We start from the raw sequence: 27,458 nt of genomic DNA on the forward strand, positions 1-27,458 counted from the left end.
GTCAAGTCCAAGTCCTAAACTTTGACAAAACGAGTCTTAAACAAGTCCTTATGTGCTTTTCAACAAATGTAATGACATCGATCAACAGAATAATACTTGATAATCAAACTGCTCTTTATTAGTCACATTAATAATTTAATAATCCATTTTCTCTCTGCTGGTAAAGTAACGTGTTTTTCTTCTATTTTAAGAGGGATCAGTAAGGTAAGGTTACCGTGACGGTTTGATTCAGAAGGAGTTTAATGTACAAGATCCCTGATGTTAAGGTGACCAGAATGTTTATTTCCACCGTGTACAGCATGTTATAAGGGACCCACAATCTATCTTTATGCAAGGGATAATGTGCAGCGAGGCGTCTCTATGGGGAAAAGAACACCTGAATCTAGATCCCTCTGCAGGTGGTACTTTAAGTATATTTTGATGCTAATACTTTTGTACTTTTACTTGTAACATTTTGAATGCAGGATCTTTTATTGTAACCGAGTATTCCTACACTCTGGTACTGTTACTCAAGTACAAGATCTGAACTTCTCCCACCTCTGGCAATAAATCCTGAGTGGTTACCAAAAAAAAACCCTGCTCTGAAGGTTATTTTCATTTTACAAATCCTGCACTCAGCTTTGCTTTCTCCAATATCATTGAAATGCAGCCAGATGCTTTTCGGTTTTCGCAAATTTCTTGACTTTTTCCGACGCGCTTGCATTTAAATCCGGCTCCCCGTCTCCCCGTGGCTCTGTGTAGCTGGCCTGTACCACTACACCTGCTGTCTTTGGAGCGTCTGCCCCCCACCCTTCTTTCACATAATGGTATGATCCTAGTGTGTCCTCGCATATGATTGGCCGCATGGTGGCTCAGCAAAATAAAGTCCCGCCCCTGCCTGCATGGATTCTCAGCAAGAGTTGCAGCGGCTGAAGATTCTGCTCTCCCCGACGGGAGTCTGCTCTTCTAGCGGCATCTCGCGATCGGCGTGTTGGAGACCCCTGAATTAAATCATCAAGTCACCTCAAGTCAGAAGGCTCAAGTCCAAGTCAAGTCCCGAGTCATTAGTGTTCAAGTCCAAGTCGAGTCGCAAGTGTTTTGTGATTTTGTCAAGTCGAGTCCAAAGTCATCAAATTGGTGACTCGAGTCAGACTCGAGTCCAAGTCATGTGACTCGAGTCCACACCTCTGGTTAGTGACTCGCAAAAATACAAGAGATGCAGATACAAACAGGAGCTGTAAACCATTCTAGTACAGTGCTCACTAAGATTGGATGACTTTGATAAATCCATCACAAAATTTGGCAGGGCATAAATAAATAAAACAATTAAAGAGGTGACATCAGACCTAGGTTACATTTTACGCAAACATCATGAGAAATAGACCAGTAAAATAATATCTGTATTAAATGTTTAAGGGGCAGGTATAGTAGCATTGCTAGTATCTCGGAGTGTCACGTAGAAACTGATGCCCTCCTATATGCAAAACTCGGAAAGGTTGGAAAGGATTACATGTATCAACCCAAAGTTAGTTGTACAGTGAAAAGAGTTGGTCTGCACCATGGATGTAAAGAGTGGTGCTGTAATGAGTCCTAAGATCCGAAAATAATTAGCATTTTTCCACTTCCGGTTTCGTTGTCTCAATGTCAATGTTTGTTTGAAAGTGTTTGTGGTTAGAAGCCTGAAATAAGGTCTGTGATTAAAACAAGTTTAGGAGATCTTCACATTTTGCTCTACGACATTAGATACTCGTGAATGTCCGAAGCTTCAAAGGGTCATAAAAACCACGGTTGCTAACAAGTGACTAAATAAACTACTAAACGCCATCCACCTTTAGCTTAGCGGTGGTGATGTGCAGCCATGCTACCGGCATGTAGTTTGTGTATAACATTACATTAGCTTTTTATTTCTGCAAATTACATTTACAGTACCTGTCCGAAATGTCATAGTGGTTTTAAAATATGGAGATTATCCTGCTGAACAAAAACATGGTACGTATCATAAACGTTTCTGCAGTCTACAGAAATCCAATGAGGGAATCCCATTGGTTTTTGTATTTTTGACGCTAACTTCCAGGTCAGTTTACAAAAATACTTCATGCGGCAATCCATCGGATCCTTGGGGTCCATAGAGTATGTGCACTGCACTTACGTTTTCCTGAAGCCCCGCCTCCAATCCACTGTGTCACGGCCTTTCTTGGCTCAACATTTTAGACCCTAATGATTTAAATAAAGGCTATTTGAAGGGTTCATACTGGGTAGTTCATCTACGTAAACAAGAAATCTGCCGATTTACAGACATCTCTCTCCCATATGTAAAATGGAGTCACGGACTGACACAAAGTGTAGTACCACCGTTTGTCCACTTCAACACATTTGCATCAATGCCTGACTCACTTCCTGGGGGCTTGGTCAGGACATTAGAGATGGCAAATCCGGATCCTTTTACGGACTCAGGGTCTTCTGAGTCAGTCATTGAAGAGATCCGGATCATACGAGTCATTTGAGTCATATGAGTCAGCATCACCAAGACCGTAGAAATCCTATCGGTGAAACCGAAAAGTTGTTGCATTTCACGAGCATATTATTATTCCATATATTTTGAATATATATATATTTGTATATATATATATATATATATATTAGGGCTGTCAGTTGATTAAAATATTTAATCGCGATTAATCGCATGATTGTCCATAGTTAATCGCGATTAATCGCGAATTAATCGCACATTTTTTATCTGTTCTAAATGTACCTTAGAGGGATATCTTTCAAGTTTTTAATACTCTTATCAACATATGAGTGGACAAATATGCTTTATATGTTTGTTTATTATCATTTGAATAATGACAAATATTCTCATGAATATTAAACACAACAACCTCTGAACATTACAAATATTCGCCTCAATTCAACCTGGAACCTCTCTCATACAATAATACTGTGTGTGTGTGTGTGTGTGTGTGTGTGTGTGTGTGTGTGTGTGTGTGTGTGTGTGTGTGTGTGTGTGTGTGTGTGTGTGTGTGTGTGTGTGTGTGTGTGTGTGTGTGTGTGTGTGTGTGTGTGTGTGTGTGTGTGTGTGTGTGTACACTGTGATGGATCGTTGGAGCTATGTGCAGCTCAAGGCATATATGCTCGAATGGGAGCTGCCTGGACGCTGCAATCATGTTGCGCGTACTGAGTGTGCTGACTTTTCGTACAATGTCCCACTGTCTGGCTACCTGCATAAAGTCAAGTGCTCGGCGCAGTTGTCGGCGAAATGTCATTGAAACAGCTCCTTATATCCGTTAGCGCAGCTAGCTAGCACCAGATGCTAACAACAACATCAACACGTAAGGTGTGCCTCGCTCGCGCGAGTCGCGCCACACATACACACCCCCTCCCTCCCGGTCCTCCCGATGGCCAGTCCGGGCCTGCCAGTGAGCGTGGAAGTGTAGTCTGCCACAAGCGGGCGGCAGGAGCGGGGCTGTCAGCATCAGCTTGTAGATGGTATTTTACACTCGATGCGCTCTGAAACTACGGCGGCCGAGGACAAAAAATACACATGCGTTAATCGCGTTAAAATAATTAGTGGCGTTAATTTTTTTTTGCGTTAACGCGTTATTAACGCGTTAACTTGACAGCCCTAATATATATATATATATATATATATATGTAATATCTGCATGTATATTTTCTATTTCGACATTATTATTATTTATTTTATTTTTCTTTCTATTCTTGTATATTTTGTAGTTTTGTTTTATTGTAAAATGCCTTATGCTGCTGTAACAACAACAATTTCCCAATTTGGGATCAATAAAGTACTATCTATCTATCTATCTATCTATTAAACTGACGTTATATTAACCTCCGCTACACAGTGTATTTTGCTTTAATAAAAAATGTTGATCACAAAAAAAAGGGTTATTTTGCGATTTGGCAAATCTGAGTCTGCTGTTGACTCGTGCATGAGGACGAGTCTGCTGGATCTCTGGATCTACTGCTATATACGGCTCCGAGTCCGCACGAGTCTGCTCTGCTGTGTGTTGCAGAACAGTGAGTCAGGATTTGCGAATCTGAGTCTGCTGTTGACTCGTGCATGAGGACGAGTCTGCTGGATCTCTGGATCTACTGCTATATACGGCTCCGAGTCCGCTCTGCTGTGTGTTGCAGAACAGTGAGTCAGGATTTGCGAATCTGAGTCTGCTGTTGACTCGTACATGAGGACGAGTCTGCTGGATCTCTGGATCTGCTGCTATATGGTTACGGCTCCGAGTCCGCACGAGTCTGCTCTGCTGTGTGTTGCACAGCGAGTCAGGATTTGCGAATCTGCGAATCTGCGAGTCTGCGAGTCTGCTGTTGATAGCGCGGGAGCCGGGTGCTGGAGGAGGGGCTATGCTCGTGCACATGAAGAGTATGGATCTCTGGATCTGCTATGCTATTACGGTTAGGAGCCGTCGGCTCCTCTGAGTCCCCACGAGTCTGCAGGAAGTTACACTGATCCGCGTCCCCTCCCCTGAGCCAAACGATAACTTCTGGCAGGCAGCTATCCTGTATACTTGCTAAAGGGTAGGCAGATGGACTGGGGTACGTTGTAATGTGATTTTACATGTTATAAAGAGAGTAGCGAGTGACGCAATTTATAGTTTTAATTTGTACGTCACACCAAGTGTGGGACTCAAGGACTCGGGTTAATGGAGAGGGGAGACTCATCACGACCAGCTCATTTCTAGGATCCGGGTTAATGATCCGGATGAATCAGGACTCGCCCATCTCTACAGGACATCACTATATGCAGCATGCTGGCAGGTCATGTTTTCCATTTAAGGAAAATAAAAGTCTGCACCACAGCCTTTGAGAACTTTGCAACAAAATAGCTAACAGAAGCTAACCCCAGGTAGTCCCTTTTTAAACTACCAGGTAAAAGAGGCTCGTTGACAGAGGAGGCAAAGAGTTGAGAGTGAAAAACGGTCTTCCTACTCAGCTTAACAAGTAAGTCATAAATCATTTCAACTTGTTTGTCATATGATATTCTCATAGCACTGTATGTAAACCCGGGGGATGTACAAACTACATCCGTAGTCCAGAGAGAGGTATCAGTAAAAGTAATACAACTCACAATTTGTTCATATCCCAACATCCATGAAAACAACAGCCGTTTCTGCCTAAAATAACTTTGACCCAATCTTTAATATAACATTATTGATATTCTATCTGTAACCTTTATAAATTAGATACATTTTTGGAACCTAATTTAGGTGACGCCTGCACCATAATACTGCAAAATCCATCTGACTCACATGAAATTTGAATCAATTCATCCTCCCTGGAAGCCTAAATCCTCCCTAAAAAGGGATTTAGGGATTCTGTAAAAACCTGAGTGATTTCTACTCCTTCAAGATTTCATTTTAGTTGAAGACATATTACATGAATAAAGATTAATATTACTCATTCATTTCAGCATGCACTGGGAACACCTTGGACAGGTTGTTGGTGATAATTAGTTTAGTTATAAACAGTAATTGTCCACAGAGAGCTGACAGACCACACACTGCTCTGTTTGGTTCAATGGATAATCAACCACAGGTGTTGCAGAAAACACAGGGAAAAAAATATAGAATTTAATTCACTTCTCCTGCCAAACCTTTCTCTGTCCCTGGAATTTAAAAACCCCTCCAGTCACAAAAACAGCGCATTACAATTCACACCAAGCAACAGCTGCATATAAACCAATACAGTGACCCAGAGCTGATGGTACCGGCTGGTTTCAAGAGGTATTCGCCGAGAGAAAGGGAGAAAGTGTCAAAGGTATTTTCTGAGAAATGAAAAGATCTTCAGAAAACCAATAAACAACCAGGAAATGTTAAAATGCCTCTGCCTGATTATTGTTTAATATATCGTCTTTAAATATGTTGCATTGGTATTTAGTGGTGGAATGTAACAAATTATATATTTGCCTAGTGTAGTTTTGAGTCTAAACTTCATCACGCCAAACATTAGCCGCTTTTAGCTTAGCGGTGGTGACGTGAGATCATGTGACTGTCAAGTAGTACCTTAATGTTAGCTTTGGAGATTGCATTAACGCTTCAAAAATCATAAAAGTGGTGTTAATACTGTATGTGGAAATGATCCTGCTGAAAAACGTGTAAGTATGATAAACATGTATAGCGTATTATCTGCAATAATCCAGAATCCAATGGAAAAGTTCTATTGGATTTTTGTGAACCAGAGAGATGCTAAATTCAGAGTCGCCTACAAAAATATGAAAATACCACTTTATACAGTCAAAATAAATGACTGCAGTTCACTGAATCGCCACTTGAGGCTGGCTTTAAAAAGGAAGTCAATTTCAAAGTGTAAATGCCCAAATGTAAGAAATAAACCCAACATACTTTAGCTTTTGGTACTATAAAGACATTCAGCAGAAAGTCCTTTACTTTCACTTTCATATAAAAGACTATTGCTGCACTATAAGATGTTACTGCTTTTTCTTTATGGTTGTTGTTTTGGTGTCTTAAAGGCAGCAAAACGAGCTGTAAACACTTTATCAAGTAGTTTAGTAGTTGGTATTGTCATGATTTGGTGTTTTTGTTGCCTGTTTTATTTTGAAATGCCTTTTCTCCTTGTCTGGTTTTACTTCCTGTGCTTTCCCGCCTGATAGTCTGATTGTGTCTACCTGCTGCCGCTGTGTTTCACCCCCCCTCCCCTCCAGCAGTGTCTTGTCTCTGTGATTGGTCTATAGGCCTGTCTTCCCTTGAGTTCTTTTCCAGTTTGTTGTATTTGTTCCCGTCTATGTTCCCGTCTGTTTTCCCTGAGGTACTACCTGTGTTTCTTATCCTGTTCCTCGTGCCCCCTGGTCTACCTGTTCAATGCTAGTGGAATACATTTATACTGTTGACTTACATTTATTACAACATTTTACAACATCTTTACATTATAATACATAATACACAATACATAATACATTGTATTGTCCTCTGGTTAAACAGTTAGTTGGATTTTTTGCAAACGTAGCCTATCAGTTTTATTTAAGAAACCTTGCCCTGTAAATATTGGGAATTACATATATTCTATGAGAAAATGGCCCCACTCAACCAACAGTTGTACATAATCAGCCGAACAGATAATTTTAATGAATCGGGAAATACGTAACAATTAAGCTGATTTATGACTAAAAGCCACTGTTAGGACTTTTAGGACTTTTAGGACTGCTTCCTAACTGTAGTGGAGGAACTTAATTTGCCTCTGAATATAGTACATTTAGAAATGTATTATCTCAGGATAAACCCCTTTATGGCGCAAAGAAAATACACTCACCAAACACAAGAATGACAAAAACCGACTAAATATCCACACAAAAAGAGAAAAATATATCACAATCAAGACAATAAAATACAACATAATAAAGGCAAAACAAACAACCAAATACCTGAAGCAATTGTAAAAATGCTGAATCTATAAATTAAGATAAGATAACAAACATAGCATTTTGTTTTAAGACGAGAAAACAATTTTGGTCCATTTTTCCAAACAGAAGTATAAAATGAACAGAAAAAGCACTGAAAAGTAAAGTGCATTACAATGTGCAGTATTTGAGTAGAAGAACTACTTCCCACTGCTGAATTGCACATATAACATTCGAGAACGGAGATAAAGGAGGAGACAGATAAATAAAAGAAAAGCAAATTCCTCTGACAAGTGATTTAAAAGAGGAAAAGCAGAGCGGTAAAAGAGCAGCAATCCCTCCAGCTGACAATAAAACATGCCTTACCTTTGAATGTGGAGTGGAGCAGATTCCTACACAAACAGGTGGATGTGAAGGGGTCCGCACTAACAGGTGGAGAGAGAGAGGCAGCGAGCAGTGAGAGAGGAAGGGTGGGGGGGGAGAGGAAGAGGGGGAGAGAGGGAGGGAGATCTCCCTGTGATAGATTTGGACTTTTTAACCCTTTCTCTGCCTCTTCTCCTGCCTCGTTTTCTCCGATTCCCTGCGTTTAATATCCTCTTCCCTGAGCCTCACATTCATCTGAAATGTCAACAGTGGTGCTTTAATCACACTACACATGTATTAGATTAAGTCTCCCTCACTTCTCCCTCCCCCTCCCCCCCCCCCCCCCGGCTGCAGATTGCAGGGGGGGGGGGGGGGAAGACAGAAAATAATGTGCCAACAAGCAGCATCTGTCTCCTTCTTCCTGTGTGTAATTTGTGCTTAATGACGCCTAATGATACATGTGTGCATCCAACACACAGATAATCACACTGGTTTTTTTTACTACTCTTTTCTCAGGAAATCATCTGGACCTCCATCCATTCTTCCTCCACCCCCCTCTTCTTATTGTTTTTCTTTTTTAACCCTTTTGCTCCTCTTCTTCTTCTCCCGTGTTCAGACGGATAGGTGTCCCTGGAGTGAAGAAACCCCTCGTTAAAAAAAAAAGAAAGATATCCATTCTTCCTCTTCCTGCTCTTCCTCTCTGCATCCCATCATCCCATCCACCCACACACTCCTCTCCACCCATGCATGTGAAATGTACGGGAAACCTGTCTTTTTTTATTCATTTTTCATCCGTTCCATCTCCAGTCTAACATGATATAAGAGCCCTGCAGGCCAGCGCAGTGATGAATAAAAAACAAGAAATAACCTGCTGCTGCGGTGTTGGCTTTCTTTGCTTTTAAACCCAGATGGAGCACTTCTCCACCAGCTAATGGTCCTTGGAGCCGAGCCTGCAGAGGAAAGCTTCTCCTATGTAAAATAAAGTAACACTTTGTTATATAAAAAGCAGGTTTTGAGATGTTTTTTTATTATGTTAAAGAGGCCCTATTATTATTTTTTGGGTTTTCCCTTTCCTGTAGTGTGCTTTAGGTTTTTGTGCATGTAAATCTGCACAATGTCGGCTAAAATTCCAAAGTTCCCTCCAGAGGGAGTTTCTCTCCCCCCCCCCCCCTGAAACACCTCCATTGAACTCCTTTGTACGGTGGCCCTGAAGTGCAAGTCAAAACAGCATTTCAGGAAACACCACAGCATTTCAACTTATACGGAAAGGGTATTCCTTTAGGGAGAACACTTCTTGTTTGTGATTGGACAGAGCCAGCCAGAGAAGCACTGCTGTGATTGGTTGTTTTTGCTGCCAGTCAAGAAATGACGCTTCGTGATTGGTCAGCACCCAACAGCGCAACATGTCCCGAAACATCAGCCGTTAGCTGTTAACACTCAGAGCTCACAGCTCCTCATATCTGTTCAGAAACTGGACAAAAGTTAAACATGAACAAACCACAGACTGTCTGTGTCATGGTGAATACAGTCGCTGCTTTATTTATGTCTGTATACCGTTGTTGTGAGTTTGGACGGGGCAGCTACAGGTTAGTTTATCCTGATCGATCCGATCTCCATTCAGAAAACACGCATTTTAAAAGGTTTTTCGCCTGCAGACTTGTCACAGCAGTAATTCATGGTTTTTAACTGAAACATGTACGTTTCAAAAAGCTCCTCACACACACACTCTCTCAGGCTAGTGGAGCCTCGCAGCGGCGAAACTGTGGCGCGCTTACACTGTAGGTGCGCCGCGTTTGGGGGTGCGGGGGGGGTCCATGGTGCTCAGGATGAGTTCAGGCTGAGTTTCGCGATGTCTCGCTGTCTCGCAGACCCCACGCAGCAACCAGGAAACAACACCAGTAATAGAGCTCACACTGTCCCCTCCTCACAGCAGCGAGCCGCGCAACGTCCCGCCAACACGGCACCCAGACCCCCCTCATCTGTTTGTCATTACTGGTGTCAATTTCTGGTTGCTAACGCCATTGTAACACATAATCACTGATGTTCCGCTGTAAGGGTGGTGGACTCATCAGAACAGAGTGGGCGAGCTGACCAATCAGAGCACACTGGGCTCACAGGGAGGGGGGGCAGGAGCTCCAACAAGCCGTTTAGGACAGAGAGTGAATACCCATACTATACAGAGATGCTGTATGAGAAACCAATGTGAGTTTGGAAAATTGCACAATGTAAATCTATTCTAGTAGACCTCAACAATGGAATTATGATCAGTAGAAATGGCCATGACATTTGACCTTTAAAATGGGCATAATAGGGCCCCTTTAAGGAAAGCTGTGTTTCCTGAGAGTGGGTTGGTGACAGCTGCATTAAAACAAAACTGTGTTCATGCAGGATGATAAAGTGCAAGAGGTTATGATTTTTAAATACACATACAAATTCTGTCACATAACAAAATAAGAGGAAATTGGCTAGTGTGCTTTCCAACTCAGAAGCAGCTATATATAGCATATACATTTCCTTCTTGCCAACGTGAAGAGAGAGAGCCCACGCAGACAAGTTCAAAATCATTGACATTTACATGAGAGGCTTATATTAGTCAAGTGTGTCCCCAAAAGTGCAGTGTACACAGTGTATGATAAATAAATGAGACGCATAACAATAAGACTGTTTATTAGATAATGTTTGAGCTAATCTGGTGATAAGACGGTAAAATTGGTTTTCATTTCTGCTTTAATATAATATTTTAAAAAACATTTATTTCTGTTTTGGATTAGGCCAACCGGCTAACTCAAACATATCCAGGTTAGGTTGAACCAGCTTCGTAGTACAGGCCTCTGTTGCTGGCTTCGTTCATGTATTTGTTTATTATCAATAAACGATTGTTATTGTAGGAGCCAATTAACACTGTGGGTATAAAGGTAGGAACCTATGTTTGTGGTTAGAGGTTCCGCCGGAAGGCCATACAGTTTTTGACCACACACGGACCAGACACGGAGAACACACACACACGGAGCACACACACAAACACGGGATTACAAACATTTGCAAAAGGTATTGTGTGAACCGTAATATCGTGTATGGTGAATGAGAGAAAGAAGCAAGTTAAATGGAAACCAGTGAAAAGGCAATAAATGGACTGTATCGAACTGGAAACTTTGTTTCGGACTTTTATTCAGCAGCAAACTTTATGTGCGTCAATTACGCCAACATAGCGGATCCCCAGAGGCTTAAAGCGTTGGCTTAGCCTCTACAGCTATATTGTCAAACCTCGTCTCGACTCCGGTTTATGTTATAGCCCTAGAGCCGGGCCGTAACATATGGGGGCTCGTTGCTTTGAACCTGGGAAAACGTTTTGTGAATGGATGTCCGTTGTTGGGGATGTACTATAGACGCACAGCTGTTGTCGCGTAGTGCGGCTGATTGTTTGGGAGTAGCGGGACAAGGGTAAGTGCTTTGCAGTTTCGGTATGATAGGTGAAGCAGTTGTTTTGTTGTGTCGCCATGCAATGTAATGTAAAGCTAATGCACGGGGAATTTATTTATGGCAGCGAGTACAAGCACAGTCACTTTAGTTACCGTTGGTTTCTGTCCCTGTTAGGTTGCAGTACGATCTCCCTTTGGGGTGCGAACGTGGTTAGAGCTATTAGCTCTGGAGCACGTCCAAGGCTGCGGGTGGAGTGGCCAGATGCTGGGTGCCTCGCCGGGCCTGTGGGTTTTAGTGCGTAAATACCCGCCACAATTACAGTTTTTCTCGATTGCTAACACACTAAAAATGATACATAAAGCACAATTATTTTAACTGACACTCAAAGAGCAAAACATCGGCTCAAATCTCCAAAACTCTAAACACGTTTTCAGCTTTTCACACAATTTGCAAATCAACATGGCACTTTTTGCAAACCACTGCACACGTTTCTCCACGTAAGACACAGGAATCTGACATAAAGTCACGTGTTAGCAGGTTTAAAACACTGATATTCAAAATGCCTCACACATGATCAAGAAACACGTTCCACCTGACCAAACACCTGATAGCATAATTGTTGGCTCATCAATCAGGATGTTAGCACTATAAAAAGACCACAGGTGAATACTTTCTTACAGCAACAATGAAAGCCAACATGGAAGCAAGAGCAAGAGGAAGAGGAAGAGCTGGGCTGAGAGTGAGAGGAGGAAGAATGAGAGGTAGAGGTAGAGCTGGAGGGAGAGGACGTGGACAAAGAAGAATACTCTCTAATGAAATGAAATGTTATCAACCATGGTTTGAGGATGAGAGAGGCTGGACAGAGGGTTCAGCCTAATCTAAGCCGGTGTACTGTTGCCTCTGTAATCCGGACACTTAGACTTGAAAACAGGTTAGTTACCAGTTTTTAGCTCTGCATAATTCATGATATATCAGTGCTTATATCTGTTGTGTGAAACGTATTTACTTCATTACTGTAATTGAATTGTTGGCATGTTGCATACTATAACTTTACAAAGATCCTGCACAATTTACTGTGGTAAACTTACTTTTATGCAACACAGACACTGACCAACCACTATATCTTTGTTGTTTATCTGAAGGACTGAGAAAAAAAGAGGTGCAGGTGGAAGGCTACGGATTTTCAATGAGGCACAGGAAGCAGCAGTTACAAACTGGGTTTTGGCAAACAATGCCATCACACGTAGAGAGATCCGAAGCATAGTAACTATGTGCTGAGATGCATGTTACACAATGTTATTTTTGAATAAAATGTGATTTCATTCAACAACTCATTTGTATTTCTTCATTTACTGTATTTCTGTATACTCAAGCAATCTTTCTGTGCAGAAACCTCTATGTACAGAGCATAGCCCATAAAAGATGAAAGTGCTTTAGATTATGCTCAGCAGTGTGTAGTTGGGTGGTCAAACCATCTAGTATTATGAATGAAGTGTGTTATATGTGGTGCAAAAGTTTGCATTTGGTAAGTGTTTATGTAGTTTTGAGTGCAGTTCTTCATTTCGCAGGAGACATGAGGTGTTTTGCAATTTGGGTGTGGGGTTTTGTGAAATGTGTTTAGTGTTCTGAGAAACTGAGCAATCAATAAAAAAAATGTGTGTTAGCAATCGAGAAAAATTGTAACACCTGAAGACTGGGGGTGAGTTTAGCTAGTTTCCTGTGAGGCAGATAGAGGGACGGACCGCGGTGCCGTCAAGACTGTGTAAGTAGCGTGCAGCGCAGTGTGTTGTCGCGTAATAGTTTCACGGTGTAGGGAAGTTAGTGTGGTCCTGATGAATAGTGTGGAGGAGTTTTTGAGACCGCCTTCGGAGGAGCTTCTAGAGGGCCTTTCACGTGAGCAGTTGGTCCATATTGCCGAACATTTTAACTTGGAGGTGGGTGATAAAAGGATGAAGGAAAATATCAAAGGCATTGTTAAAGCAAATCTGACGGATTTGGGGCTGTTTGAAAGTAAGGCAAGGCAAGGCAAGGCAAGGCAAGGCAAGTTTATTTATATAGCACCTTTCAACACAAGGCAATTCAAGGTGCTATACAAAAATGAAAGACATTCAGACAAAGGCATTTAAAAACAGTCATTAAAAAGAAAAGATAATAAAAGAAACATTAAAAGAAAAAATACATGAATAAAAAGTACATGAATCAAAAGTTACAGTGCCGTTTAAGATATGAATAGTTCACACAGAAGTTCCACTTTACTGATGCCTTTCTTTAAGGTTTCTCCGAACATGAGCTGTGTGCGCTTGTATGGCACATACGTCCCGAGCAGCATACACAGAGAAAATCAGCCAGGACAAAGTCCCCAGACACTGATTCCCTGGGCTAGCCCCAAATGTTCATTAACCAAAAACGAAACACAACCGCTCAGTTTAAATTAAAAGCAGCGGCAAAAAGATAAGTCTTCAGCCTGGATTTAAAAGTAGTAAGAGTTGCAGCGGACCTGCAGGTTTCTGGGAGTTTGTTCCAGATATTTGGAGCATAATAACTGAACGCTGCTTTACCATGTTTAGTTCTGACTCTGGGGACAGAAAGCTGACCAGTCCCTGAAGACCTGAGAGATCTGGATGGTTCATAATTTAGCAGGAGGTCAGAAATGTATTTTGGGCCTAAACCATTCAGTGCTTTATAAACCAGCAGCAGTATTTTGAAATCAATTATTTGACACACAGGAAGCCAGTGTAAAGACTTCAGAACAGGAGTGATGTGATCCACTTTCTTAGTGTTAGTGAGGACTCGAGCAGCGGCGTTCTGAATCAGCTGCAGCTTTCTAATAGATTTTTTAGTGAGACCTGTAAAGACACCATTACAGTAGTCCAGTCTACTGAAGATAAAAGCATGGACAAGTTTTTCCAAATCCTGCTGTGACATTAGTCTTTTAATCCTAGATATGTTCTTCAGGTGATAGTAGGCTGATTTAGTAATTGTTTTAATGTGACTGTTGAAACTCAGGTCAGAGTCCATGACTACACCTAGATTTCTGGCTTTATCTGTTGTTTTGAACATTGCAGACTGAAGCTCAGTGCTAACTTTTATACGTTCTGCCTTGGCTCCCAAAAAAACCATTACCTCAGTTTTGTCTTTGTTTAATTGGAGAAAGTTCTGACACATCCAGTCATTGATTTGTTCAATGCACTTACTCAGTGTTTTAATTGGAGAATAGTCTCCTGGTGAAATGGTTATGTAAATGTGTGTGTCATCCGCATTGCTATGGTAACTTATTTTGTTGTTTTTCATTATCTGAGCCAGTGGTAGCATGTCGATGTTAAAGAGAAGAGGCCCCAAGATGGAGCCTTGAGGAACCCCACATGTCATATTTGTCAACTCAGATTTGTATTTACCTATAGAAACAAAGTTGTTTCTGTCCTTTAAGTAGGATTCAAACCAATTTAGAACTGTTGATGAAAGTCCCACCCAGTTTTCTAGTCGGTCTAGTAATATGTTGTGGTCAACAGTGTTAAACGCAGCACTGAGATCTAATAATACTAACACTGAAGTTCTGCCACTGTCTGTGTTTAAGTGGATGTCATTGAAGACCTTTACAAGAGCAGTCTCAGTGCTGTGGTTTGGACGAAATCCTGACTGGAACATGTGAACACATCCAAACAGTTAAGGTTATGTATTGTGCAGCAGGTAGATGGGAGGAGAAAGCTCATGCACACTTGGGTATTGCTGAACGTGCGATGCGAGGTCAGCCACGAGTTGACCCATCGGAGATCTGTAACTTCTGCAGGGGGAGAGGGCACTGGAAAGCTGACTGCCCCAAAGCTAATGCCAGAAGGGGCAAGAATGGGGGCCAGTTTAACTCTGCTGCTTGTGCTGTGTCTGTGATACCCTTACCTGTCATCTCTCCCTGTCAGCAGGTTAGCGAGCCATGCAAGCTGAGGGAACCTGATTTTTCTGCATTTGTGTAAGACGGATACGTGTCATTGGTGGGAAGTGACATCAGCGTGCCGGTAAACATTTTGAGAGACACTGCTGCGTATGATTCATACATTCTGAGCTCTGTGTTGCCGTTTTCGGACAGTTCTGGAACTGGGGACGTTGTCCGGATGCGAGGTATGGGAATGAAGGTTGTACCTGTTCCACTGCATTCTGTTGTGCTTGACTCTGGTTTGGTGCAGGGTGAGGTCATCATGGGGGTCCGTCCTGTACTGCCGATTGAAGGTGTGTAATCCTTGGGAACGGCCTGGCTGGCAGTCGTGTGTGGGCTGAGGGTCCATCACCTCCTATAGTAACTTTTTCACCCACTGTGACTGGTAACCCAGATGAAAACGCTAAGTGCTTCCCTGAAGTGTTTGTAGCTTGTGCTGGGACACAGGCTATGAGCCGTGCACCGGAGGAATCAGAGAAGGGTGAAGAGGTGAGTGAGGTGGATTCTGTAGTTGTTCCTGACTCGTTGTTATCTGTGTGTCGCAGTGAGTTAGTGATGGAGCAGAGAGCTGATCCGTCCCTCAGTCAGTTCTTTGATGCGATTCTCTCCACCGAGGATGGAAATAGCGCCACCGGGGGCTATCTGCTGCAGGGTGAGAAAATGGTTGTCGCATGAGGAAGAACAGCATGGTGTAAAGGATCATTTGCAGAAGAAAGCCAGGAAGCGAAAACATTATTTAGTAGTAAGCACAGAGGAGATTGAGGAGCAAGTTAAAGGAAAGAAAAAGAAAACCATAGAACCTGTAGATGGTGAAAAAAAAAAGACAAAGTCCAAAGTGGAAAAGAGTGGGGTCATGTTAGAAACACCAGAGGGAGAAGAGGTTAAGGTGAAAAAGAGGAAAAAGTCAGCTGATAGTAAAGAAGATGGAAGTGAATTAGGAACAATCTAAAACAAAAGTAACAACACAAAGAAGAAGAAATGGAAGAATAAAAAAGTGAAAAATAAGTCTGAGCAGGTTAAATCAGAAAATGAGGAGGAAGGTGGAAGAACTACGGGTGGGGAGTTGTCGGTGTGACTGTTTTGGAGTGCAGATGAAAATACAAAAAGTAAAATAAATGTGTTGTGTTAACAGATTTTCACTGTGGTGTGAAGAGGGTCCTGTTGGGTAGCCTGGGTCGACGGTGTTCCTATGGAACTCATTTCTTAATGGGAGGAGTGTGACGACCCCTCCACACCACGAGGGGTGCCGTCGGCTCTGTGTGTGTGTTTGCAGGATCCAGTGCTGTGAGGCCGGCATTTGCCTGATGAGCTGCACCTGCTAGAAGCCTACTAGAAGAGAGCCCAACCTGATTCGGCTCTCGCTCTTACTCTCTCCATGCCAGCCTCGGGGGACCTGTTGCTGGCTTCGTTCATTTATTTGTTTATTATCAATAAACGATTGTTATATTGTCAAACCTCGTCTCGACTCTCCGGTTTATGTTATAGCCCCAGAGCCGGGCCGTAACAGAGGGGACACATATTTATGTGTAAAAGATATGAAAAAGTGGATTTTGCATAATAGGTGACATTTAAGTAAAAGTAGAAGTACCAAAGTGTAGGAATACTCTGTTACAACTTAAAGTCCTGCATTCAAAATGTTACTCGAGTAAAAGTACAAAAGTATTAGCATCAAAATATAGTTAAAGTACCAAAAGTAAAAGTAGTGATTGTGCAGATTGGTCCATTTCAGAATAATATATATGATATGTTTTATAATGATTGATCATGAAAGTGTTCTCAAAGCTGGTAAAGGTGCAGCTAGTTTGACTTTGTATACTGCAGGGTAGCTTGTGAATTTACTCCAGGTGGAACTAAAGTCTGATTTAAGAGTTGATTATATTTCACATCATTAATCCAAATCTGTAAAGTAAGTAAAGGGACAAATATATGTAGGGGAGTAAAAGTACACAATTAACCTTTGAATTGTAGTGGGATAGAAGTACAAAGTGGCAAAAAATTGAAATACTCAAGTAAAGTACAAGACTCTCAATTGTACTTGTATTTAAGTACATTTACTAAATTACCTAACACCTCTAACTGTAGCCTCAAACTGTAGCTACATTTAGCTTTTATGTTTTTTCTTACTTTCAAGACAAAAGTGAGAGTAAAATCCTGAGACAGTAAATGATCTCACGCCGTGCAGCAACCTGTTAATTATTAATGACTACAACTTGAGATAATTAAAAATGCCTTTGCCTCATGTATTATGCAGATTAAGTGTTATTAACCTTAATGGCCCGTGTGAAATGAGACAATAACCATTCAGGTCTAATTTCATGTGACTGTCATCCTGCAGCCACACTTGGTTTCTGCATCCTCTGCTCACCCTTCATCGCTCGATATGAACCTATCTGCATGATTAAATTCATGCAAAGGTTTTTATTCTCGGTTTGCTCTTCCCTGCCCCTTAAGTGTAACATTTGTCAACATAAGAGGGATTTAACTTGGAGCTTCACTCTGGGAAAACATTACCGCCTAAGTGTGAAAAATAATGTGCAAACAAAAGTGGATGGGTATTGTTGTGTGACATTTAAAAGGCTGTTTATTCAGACAGATGGTATAACAAAACGTATCAAAGTGTTTTATAAGCAAACATCTAAATGATGGAGGATCATTCATCCGAAAGTTATAATTCACATAATTAAAGGGGACCTATCATGCAAAATGCACTTTTGTACATCTTTTATACATGAATATGTGTCCCCGGTGTTCCAGGGAACTCACCAAGTGTCAGAAAACACAACCCTCTCTATTTTCCTCCATACCCAAATCTCTAAAAAAGGGGCTGCAACGGATCTGATAAAAACTGATCCAGATTTGAACACTGTCCTGACGTCAGGACAGTGGCGCTACGGCTATTGGGCCAACTCTCCACCTATCAGGGGAATGTGGGGTTGGGCCACGGCCGGCCATTGCCGCTCGAAAGCGCTGGAGACGCTGTAGTACATATGCCAGGCCTGTAAGTGGCGCTGTAGTCTGCCACAAAAGCAGCGAATAAGACTTCCCGTGCATGGTTGCCATGGTTCCCCTTCTGTTTATTCTCCGCTGTGGCTCTTTTTCTCCCTCCCCGAGGCAAGTGTTTGCTCCTGCTGCTGTAATTCAATGCAATCCCTCCCCGTCGAGGTAAGCACTGTAACTCTCTCCGGTTAGTCCACCAGCAGATGACAAACACCCACCTCTCCGCCTCTTCCAAGGAACGAGGGGACCGTGCGGCAGAGTTTCAGTTAGGTTTTCTTTCGCCGGTCAAGATGTCCGTTAAAGTTGAAATCTTCCGGACAAAATTAGAAAAGTGCCGGTCAAAGGTCTTCTTTGTTATTTATTGAGCTTTAAAACAAATGAATAACAACTCTATATAATAATATAATAAAACACGGAGGACGGAGATCTATTTTTCTCCCCCTCTTCTGACTTGATCAGAGCACGCTCCCCTCTCCTGCAGGGGGGCGTGGTCAGCTGCAGCTCACAGAATCAGCCCCCTGCAAAAACAGGGCTGGAGAACAGCACATGGAGCGAAATGAGGCTTGGCTAAAATGAATGATCTGTTTGGTATTTTGAAAACAGAAACTTATAAATATACCTTATATAGGTATGGCCCTACAATATATCATTTAAATATAGCATGATAGGTGTCCTTTAAATTAAAAAAACATCAATATTCATATACTCAATTTTGAAGGGAAACTGGCAGGTATAAGAAATCATGACTTCTTTTTTGTCGTGGAATTTGTTTGCTCATGATTTTCTCACGTTAATTCCACTTTTGTTCCAGATTTGTTTGTAACGATGTCAGTTGAAGTTGTCATCATGCATACAAAGCTTTGGTCATGCCATAAAGATGAGTAACTTGTGTTATTGTCGTGTGTTTTTTTCTTGCTGTGATCAGTGAGTGCGGGGAATGACTCTGACTCAGTGACTTTGTTTCTGATTCGTCTCACGTCCTCACCTCCTCTCTCAGGGGTCCACACTTCAAAGCTGTGTTCCGCTCCTCTAAGCATCAATCTGACGGAAACTTTGCTCCTGAAACTATATATTCCCCATCATCAACAGCTTCGCCCCAAGAAACATCCCCAAAAAACTTCAACTCTGTGTGACATCTTTAGTTATTCATGATGTTCTCACTTCACTTTTGATTAATCCTCACCACCCACACTTTTGTTTTCATCATATTTTACCCCCTAAAGACATGTCTTAGACTTTGAACATGATACAAGTCTAGTCAAAACGTGTTTTACACTCAAGTAGAGTTACGCCTTTAACACTTAGAGAGTTTCCATAAGATCTGCAGCTCAAAATAGCTCAAAATTAAAAAATTTACTTTTTAACTTTTCATATAACACTTACTAATGTGAAGTAGAAAGTGCCTCATGCAAATTTTTCTTTTAATGATTTATTTATTTTTCTCGCAGAATTCTGACATTTTTTTCTCATAATTCTGACTTTAATCTCATAACTAAAAAACGTTTGGTCAAATATAAAACAAAATGCACACTTGGCCTTAATCCTCTTCCATACAAAAAGTTTATAAATATATAATTAAATACAACCATGAATGGAAGAGATTATCAGTACATGAAGGGCATAATTTTAAACAATAAATATATATAATTTTTTTAAATCATGGATAAACTTTCCAAACAAAGTTTTAGAATAGACTTAAAAGTACTGACTAATTTATCGGACACGTCCTACAAAAGTCTCCACACACAAAATAAAACAATGCACAGGTGTTTGAATAAAGTCTCCTAAATGTACGTTTAAAAATATATTATGACGTGTTTTTGAATGTAGTCTTTTAAAACATAAATGGTGAGAAACTTGAATAGTAAATGTAGTTTTCACAGCATAAAAAAAGGATATTAATGATGAATATATTTTGTTATGATCTGTCTTTGTCATTATTGTTTATAGGTCTTCTAATTGCGTTTTCCCGCCTGTGTGATTGTCTGCCCCACCCTGATTCACATGGCCTCTCCAGCTGTGTCTTGACAATGTGAATAATTCTGCTTGTACTTAAGTCCTTATCTTCTGTTGGCCTTTGTCAGATCTTTGTAAGTCGTCCCGTTCTGTTTGGTTTTGCTTTGTCTTGCCTTGCCCTTCTCTTGATTCCTGAAATATATGTATATTCTTGTCTAATGCGGCTTTCACACCAGCGCTTTTCCCGTTCTAGCTCCGTGCTAGAGCTTTTCTGGTTCAGCTCCGGTTTCCCTTTTGTGCTCCCGCTTTGTTCACACCACACAGAGCCGGGGTGGTACTGCGTCATTGCCTCATCGTTTGCGTCATGACGTAACCGTTTACGTGCCTGCTTCATAAAAGCCAAACCGCGCCGAAATCCCTCACATCGACAACAACAACAATGGCCGATTGTATTGAAGCGCTGTTCGCTTTGGTTATGCTCTTACGAAACGAAATGGAAGGCATTTTGTTGTTGTTCAGGAGGTTGATCCCGCCCATGCCCCTGCCCCCGCCTCGACGTAAGAGAGACGTAAGCGGCGCCGCCTCTTAGCTCCGGAATCTTGCTTCTAGACCGACAATTTTTTGGAGCTGGAAACGAACCGGATTCCGGAGCTAAGAGGCGGCGCCGCTGCGGTGTGAAGAGGAAAAAACGGTACTTTTCAGGCTCTAGCTCCGAGCCGGCCCTGAAAACGCGTTGGTGTATAAGGGGCATGAGTCTTCCTTCCAAGTGTTTCTGTGTCTTGCTTTTGGGTCCACCCTGCTCCGCTTTCCGTGACAATTATGGCCTTTTTAACTGTGTATGTTGAAGTACATAGGATTTATTTTTTTGTTTTTACCATGATACTAAGCAGTCAACCAATCAGAGCAGACTGGGCTCTGGTTTCAGACAGAGGGTGAAAAGAGGTGCTGCAGCACAGGCAGTGTGAGAAAAATGAAAAGCTTTTTGAACAATAAAGCATGGAGACATGCCACAGTAGAGGAACTAAATGCAAATATGAACCTGGAAATGATCATAATAGGGCTGTGACGTATGGATTCTTGGACCCCAAAGCAGAGACAGACACAAGTAAAGCTCAAGGTGTTTAATAAATAATAAGCCAAGGCAGGTACTGAAGACAGGGAGCTGGCTGGCTGCAGAAAGGTCCAAAAACAAAGCAGAGGGAAAACGTCCCAGGCTAAACTCAAAAAGTTGCTCAAAAAACTGCAAAGTGAACAAAACAAGACTCAAGGCTGCAGAAAGGCACTCTGGATCGTCGAACAGCATTGAATTCTCTGGCAGAGAAGTGAGGTGAGGGCCAGGCTCTTAAAGAGCAGGTGATTATGTGAGTGGGAACAGGTGTGCCTCCTCTGCAGCCAGGAGAATACCAGCCACGCCCCCTGTCACACACCAGCCCTGCAGAGAAGGAGAGACAGAGTAGTGAGGGGTAAAAGGAGCAAACAACAGGAAATAACACAACAACAACAAAACCCATGCATAAACATAACAAGGGCCCTTTTAACTTATGGTATTGTGACATCCCTATCACATTTTCCATCACTGGTTTTTAAACAATCATTGTGGGATAAACAAATATCTCATCAAGCCTGGTAATGCCTTTGAGGAAGCAACTACAACAACACGTTTGTCTTAATCCTTATTACACATAGGATTCAAATAAAAACAACACAAATAAATCTCTTGTGCAGCATATTATCCTCTGAGACGTCACTGTCTTAACTGCATTAAAGACTGTCTGGGTTTCTCTCTGAGCTCAAAGCAAATACAATTATAAAGGTATTAACAAACATGTTTCATGTACCCATCAACCCGGAGATGGGAGATTAAAAAAGTCCAGAAGTATGCGGTTATTGTTTTGTAAAGCTCATAAAAACCCTTTCCTGGCATCTTGGTGGAAATGCACTCAAGTGTTTAAGAGGATTTGATGTTCCTGTGTGAAGAAGCCAGACATTTAACAGGATTAAGTTGTTGCTGTAAAAACAAATGTTAGTTTTCATTGCAAAGTTTTCAATCTGCGGTTAAATCATGTGGCTGTCCGGGAAGCTTGAAAAGTCTGTATGTTCCAACCCAGTCTCACGGCATTTCGTGTTATAGTCACGACATGTAATCTATTGATTCGTATTCACCAACACGATTTTCCCCTTTTTTTCGTGTCACACAGAACGATTTTAAAAGCAATGTATTTCTATTGGTAGTATGTTTCGTGCCTGCACCACGTCTTTTTGTCCGGTCGGGTCTTGGAAGACCGGAAGCTGTGTGGTTCATAAAAACATGTTCTTACTCAATATAAAGCCACGATTATTGTTTTTATTTTAAATCGTATAATGTCGGACTTTTTTTGCCGTCTGTGAGGAAAATAAATGGGGCTCAGAGCCTCAGAATACTGAAATCTGTATTTTTTAAATCTTTTTTTCCTTCTAATTTGTTATTATTTTCTAAATAACACACTGTTATTTACTCAACAATAACACACAATTATCCTTGTTTTTATTTATTTGTTTAATTCCATAATCTCGGGCTTTTTTGGCGTTCGTCAGGAACTGAATTTCAAATTAAGTAACAGGAAACAGACATGTGATACACACCCACTGAACTGATTACCCAAGATCCTCAGCTATGGTTTAAGCTCGGTGATTGGATGTTGGGATATGGTGTTAATGCGATATGAAATCCGAAAAACATTTCGGAGTTTAGGATGGCCGAAGACACTACACTACCCATAATCCCCAGCTATCGTTTGGGACTACAGTCCCCGTGATTAATCTTCAAGTTTTGGGATTGGATGTTGGAGTGGCAGTGCGCCAAGGTTACGCCGAGCGTCAAACAGCTCTTTGAAATGTAACGAAACCACGGCAGACTGTCCAAAACTACACATGCTGGCTATTGTATTTCGCAAAATGTTCTATGGGACGTCTCTGCTGGGAACGTTTTCGTTTTTCCCACAATTAGAAGTTGCCAGTATTAATCACATTAGTGTTATCAAATGTAAAACATATAATTAATAAATGGGTGAAAATCGCTTGTGTCCATAATGGGCAGCATTAATATATACCCACATGACAGCTCATTGTTACTTTGTAATTTTACTCCACTACAATTCAGAGGTTAACCTGGTATTTTTACTCCACTACATTTATGTTAGTTACTTTGCAGATTCTGATGAATGATGTGAAATATAAACAACCCTTAAATCAGACTTTAGTTACACCTGAGTAAAATTCAGGGGAGGTGATTGTCAAGTGCCAACAATCAGGCGAGATATTTGATAGTTGGTGCTTTAAAAGACTAAACATTTATCTGCAGATCCCTATAAAGCATATTCATTACTCGTTATTCTCTAATCGTTCATTAAAGACTGTATATAATGTCTATTTTGCACATCCCTTTCAAGATTTCAAGATTTTCTAAGGTTTATTGACATATCATATACACAACTACGGTGTAGTTATGCAATGAATGAAAAACTTGGGTTGCAGGTTCCTCAACAGTGCATTACAAGACATCTATCAATATGTGTACCTCCACCATTAAACTGTCATATTCTGCACATTTCCAACACACTCTCACTCCCTGAACGTCCAGGAGCGACGCTTGGTCAGGGTCCTTTGGCGTGCAGTTGTGACGCGCCGAGTCTCCTTCAGCTTCATAAACGGACGCAAAGAGCTTTCAACTGATTGCAATGTATTCCCATCGGCGGCGGTATTTGACGCTCAGGGAAGCACCGCATCGGTCCATGTCGGCGGCAGTTAAAGGCAATGTGAGCGTCCATTCCCATTGGATAACGGAGGATTTTACAACCGGAAGTAAGTATTCTCCTTACTGTCGATTGATTTTACAGTGATATCTGCACTACTCATCAACTCAAAAACACCAGATTATCTTTATTAATTACACAACATTGATTGGTTTAAATTGTGTCCAATGCTTTTGTGTTTTTCCCCTTCGATTCGGAGAAACAAATATTTGTTCAGAGTTTAGGATGGCCGAAGACACTACACTACCCAGAATCCTCAGCTATCGTTCCGCTTTGCTCGACAAACCCCGTGATTAGTCCTCAAGCTCTGTGATTGGTTGACCTCCAACTGCATTCCATATAAAAAAAAACGTTTCGTAAAAGATAAAATCATACTTTATTCAGCAGTGCTTGCTTTACTCTTTGAAAGTCACCACATGAATGCATTGTAATAAATGGTTTGACTTCATTAAATATTACACATCTGTCGTAGTTCTTTATTTATCTACAGAGATCGGGCCTCAGAATAGACCGGAAACTATTCTTTTACCATTCTATTTTAATTTCACAATAAAGTTAGTAGTAATAATTTGTTTTGATATTATTGTTTTTTATTAACTACTAGACCGCTGGGTCCATGCCCCAAGCCTGTTTTTCAGGTCTCAGGCTCGAAAATGACATTTCCAGAACAAATGACCATAACTACACTTCTAAAAGGGGAAAATTAATAATCTTTTTTCTCAAAGTAATGATAAACCTGTGAGTTGGATGTAGAAAAGTCAGAATCAATATAGATGTTTTTTATTTGAAAGAAAATTCAAATTGAACACAGTAAAAAACTGTAAACTTTAGTGTCCGTCCAAAGATTCTTTTTTACTTATAGTGAAAACCACCCTTGAATGATGGGATGGTAGACTAAAAGATTTAGGAATCCAAAGTACAACATATAATAAGTACCCTGTATCAAGATTGATGCAAAACAAGTTACATTTGACCTTTTTAGAGAGGTTTAGCAAAAACACTCCACCTCTGAGGTGATTTGGGTGGAAAAGGGCGTTTTTACCGTTTCTCTGGAACCCATTGGTCGATTTTGGTGATTGACATCTCTTTTTAACTGTTAGAACCAATAGAATCGAAGGGGGATTTTCACATACACACCAACGTTAACAAAAAAAAGTGGGGGCTTCGCGCATGCAGTTTTGGCCAGAGCGAACCTATCTCTCGTACATCATCTGAAAACGGGAAAGTCGGTTTATTGTTTATGGATTATCAGAAATCATTTCAAAGGGACACAGACACATTGGATTAACCTATGGATCAACTTCAGCAGCGTTTTTATCGTTTTAATGCCATTGAAGACCACTTTTGACCAGACAACGACAAAGGTAAGCCATTTAGCCGTTTTAGCAACCTAGCGCCACATGTTTTGATGTCTGTTTTTGTTTATAAAGTCGCGAGTTCTTATCATGGAATGATAATGTAGGTACCGATCGATTCTGTGTCTTCTCACGATGCAAATCGATGGGTTGGACGTGCAGCTAAGATAAGTAATAAGGGTGTTATGAGCAGTGTTGGGCAAATTACTTTTAAAAAGTAACTAGTAATAGTTATAGTTACTGCTCTCAAAAAAGTAACTAGTTACTTTATTAGTTACTAAATTATAAAAGTAACTAGTAACAAGTTACTTTACTTTACTTTAAAAATAATAACAATAAAAATACAAGTTTTTGTATTGTTCTGTGGCACAGTAAGACTAGTTTTATAGCCCCATGTACATTAGTTAGGTGCTTCAGGAGATTGGCATTGTTATTATTCGATGTGGACAATGCTTTCTGTCCTGCAGTTTACATTTGACCGTAATATTTTTTGCGTCCTTTATCCCCACAAATTGAAAATAGTGTCATCTCTCGCAAATTATGTTAGTTTAGTTTAGTGTTTTTGTCTTTGTCTAGTGATTTTCCCCTTTATCTTTTAATAGTAACCTTCCCTCTCGTTTCAGATACTCTGACCTCCTTTCCTTGTGTGTCTCCCACACCTGTGATTGTCGACCCCGCCCCTGATTGTTTCCACCTGTTCCCCATTACCTGGTGTATTTATTGTCCTCGTCTCCCTTTGTCCTGTGCCAGTTCGTTTCGTTTCCTGTGACTAACCACAAGTGTATCATGCCAGGTAAAATCTCAAGCAGAGCTTTGAGCCACGTCTTGTTTTCTGAGATTTGTTTTGTTAGTGTTTTTCCTCATTAAGAGTGACTTTGTTTTGAAACTGTTTTTCCTCGTTAAGAGTCATTTGTTTTTTGACCTCTGTAGAAGAGCTTTGGTTTGAAATAAACCTTTTTTGTTAAAACCTGTGTGAGTCGTGCATTTGAGTTCAAACCCGTTAATTCAGTCGTAACAGTACGAACTGGCCAAAACATGAACTCAGCCGACTCTGAACAGCTGAAATCAGCGCTTCGCTCTCAGGCAGGCCGCCTCGCTCAACAGGAGGATCATTTAACGGCCATCCAGCAGGGAATATCGCACGTCACAGACAGCCAGAGGGAGTTCGAGTCATCTGTAACAAACCAGATTAACCACCTGGCGGGGCAGGTTCACCACCTGCTCACTCACCTCAAGGCTGAGCCCTCACCCCCACCTCCGGCCGGACCCGAAGCGAATGCGGACCCGGCGCCCGCTTCCCACACCGTGTCAATCCGTCTGGCTCCGCCTGAGAAGTTTTCCGGGGAATCCCATGACTGCCGTCCCTTTCTGGTGAATTGCAGCCTACATTATAGTCAACTTCCGACAGCCTTTCCCACAGAGAGATCCAAGGTGGCTTTTATGATTTCCCATCTCACCGGACGAGCGGCGGCGTGGGCTACGGCTGAATGGTCACGTGACTCGCCGATATGCGAGTCTTTGGGACAGTTTACGGACTCCCTGACGAACATTTTTGACCACACATCCCCAGGCAGAGAAGCAGCTCGGGTCCTTTACAAGTTAAGTCAAGGAAGACGCTGTGTGTCAGACTACGCAGTGGAATTTCGCACCATTGCGGCCGATAGTGGCTGGAATTCTTCTGCTTTGTTCGATGCCTTCATTAATGGACTTTCTGACCCTATTAAGGATCAGCTGGCGCCCTTGGAGCTGCCTGTGGAACTAGACTCGGTCATTGCCATGTCCATTAGGATTGATAATAGACTTGCTGAGAGGAAACGGGAGAAGGACAGGGTTGCACTACCCTATTTCCACCCTAGAGGGCACCCCTACTCTTCTCACTCTCAGGAGACTGCCATGCCACATTCCTATTTCCTTCCATCCCAGAGGTCAGCGTCTCCCAACAAGGCCGAGGAGCCAATGCAGCTGGGACGTGCCAAGCTGTCTATGGAGGAGCGGCGGCGCCGCCTGCTGGAGGGAAGATGTTTTTACTGCGGCCAACAAGGTCATCTTTGCTCTGGATGCCCGGTAAAAGACGGGGCTCACCAGTGAAAGGGAGGGCACTGGTGAGCCGTCTTTCTACGGCAGATTCTCCTTCCCGCAAGTTGACCAACATAAAGGTAATCTGCCATGGAATAAGTAACTCTCAAAAAGTATTAATTGACTCTGGGGCTGACGAAAGCCTGATGGATTGGGGATTAGCACATGAACTGAGACTTAAAACTGAACTTTTGTCATCCCCTTTGAAA

The 27,458-nt window shown here is 41.6% G+C and overlaps 1 protein-coding gene across 1 annotated transcript in view; it reads right to left on the reverse strand.

Moving 5' to 3' along the window:
* The window catches only part of doc2a (double C2-like domains, alpha), a 97,357-nt gene extending 89,534 nt beyond the window's left edge, over positions 1-7,823 (reverse strand). Inside the window, 1 exon segment of the mRNA XM_034143497.1 lies at positions 7,730-7,823. The gene's annotated coding sequence lies outside the window, so the exon portion shown is untranslated.
* Positions 7,824-27,458: the final 19,635 nt, after the last annotated feature.

The sequence above is a fragment of the Trematomus bernacchii genome, unplaced genomic scaffold (genome assembly GCF_902827165.1).
Source record: "Trematomus bernacchii unplaced genomic scaffold, fTreBer1.1, whole genome shotgun sequence".
NCBI lineage: Eukaryota > Metazoa > Chordata > Actinopteri > Perciformes > Nototheniidae > Trematomus > Trematomus bernacchii.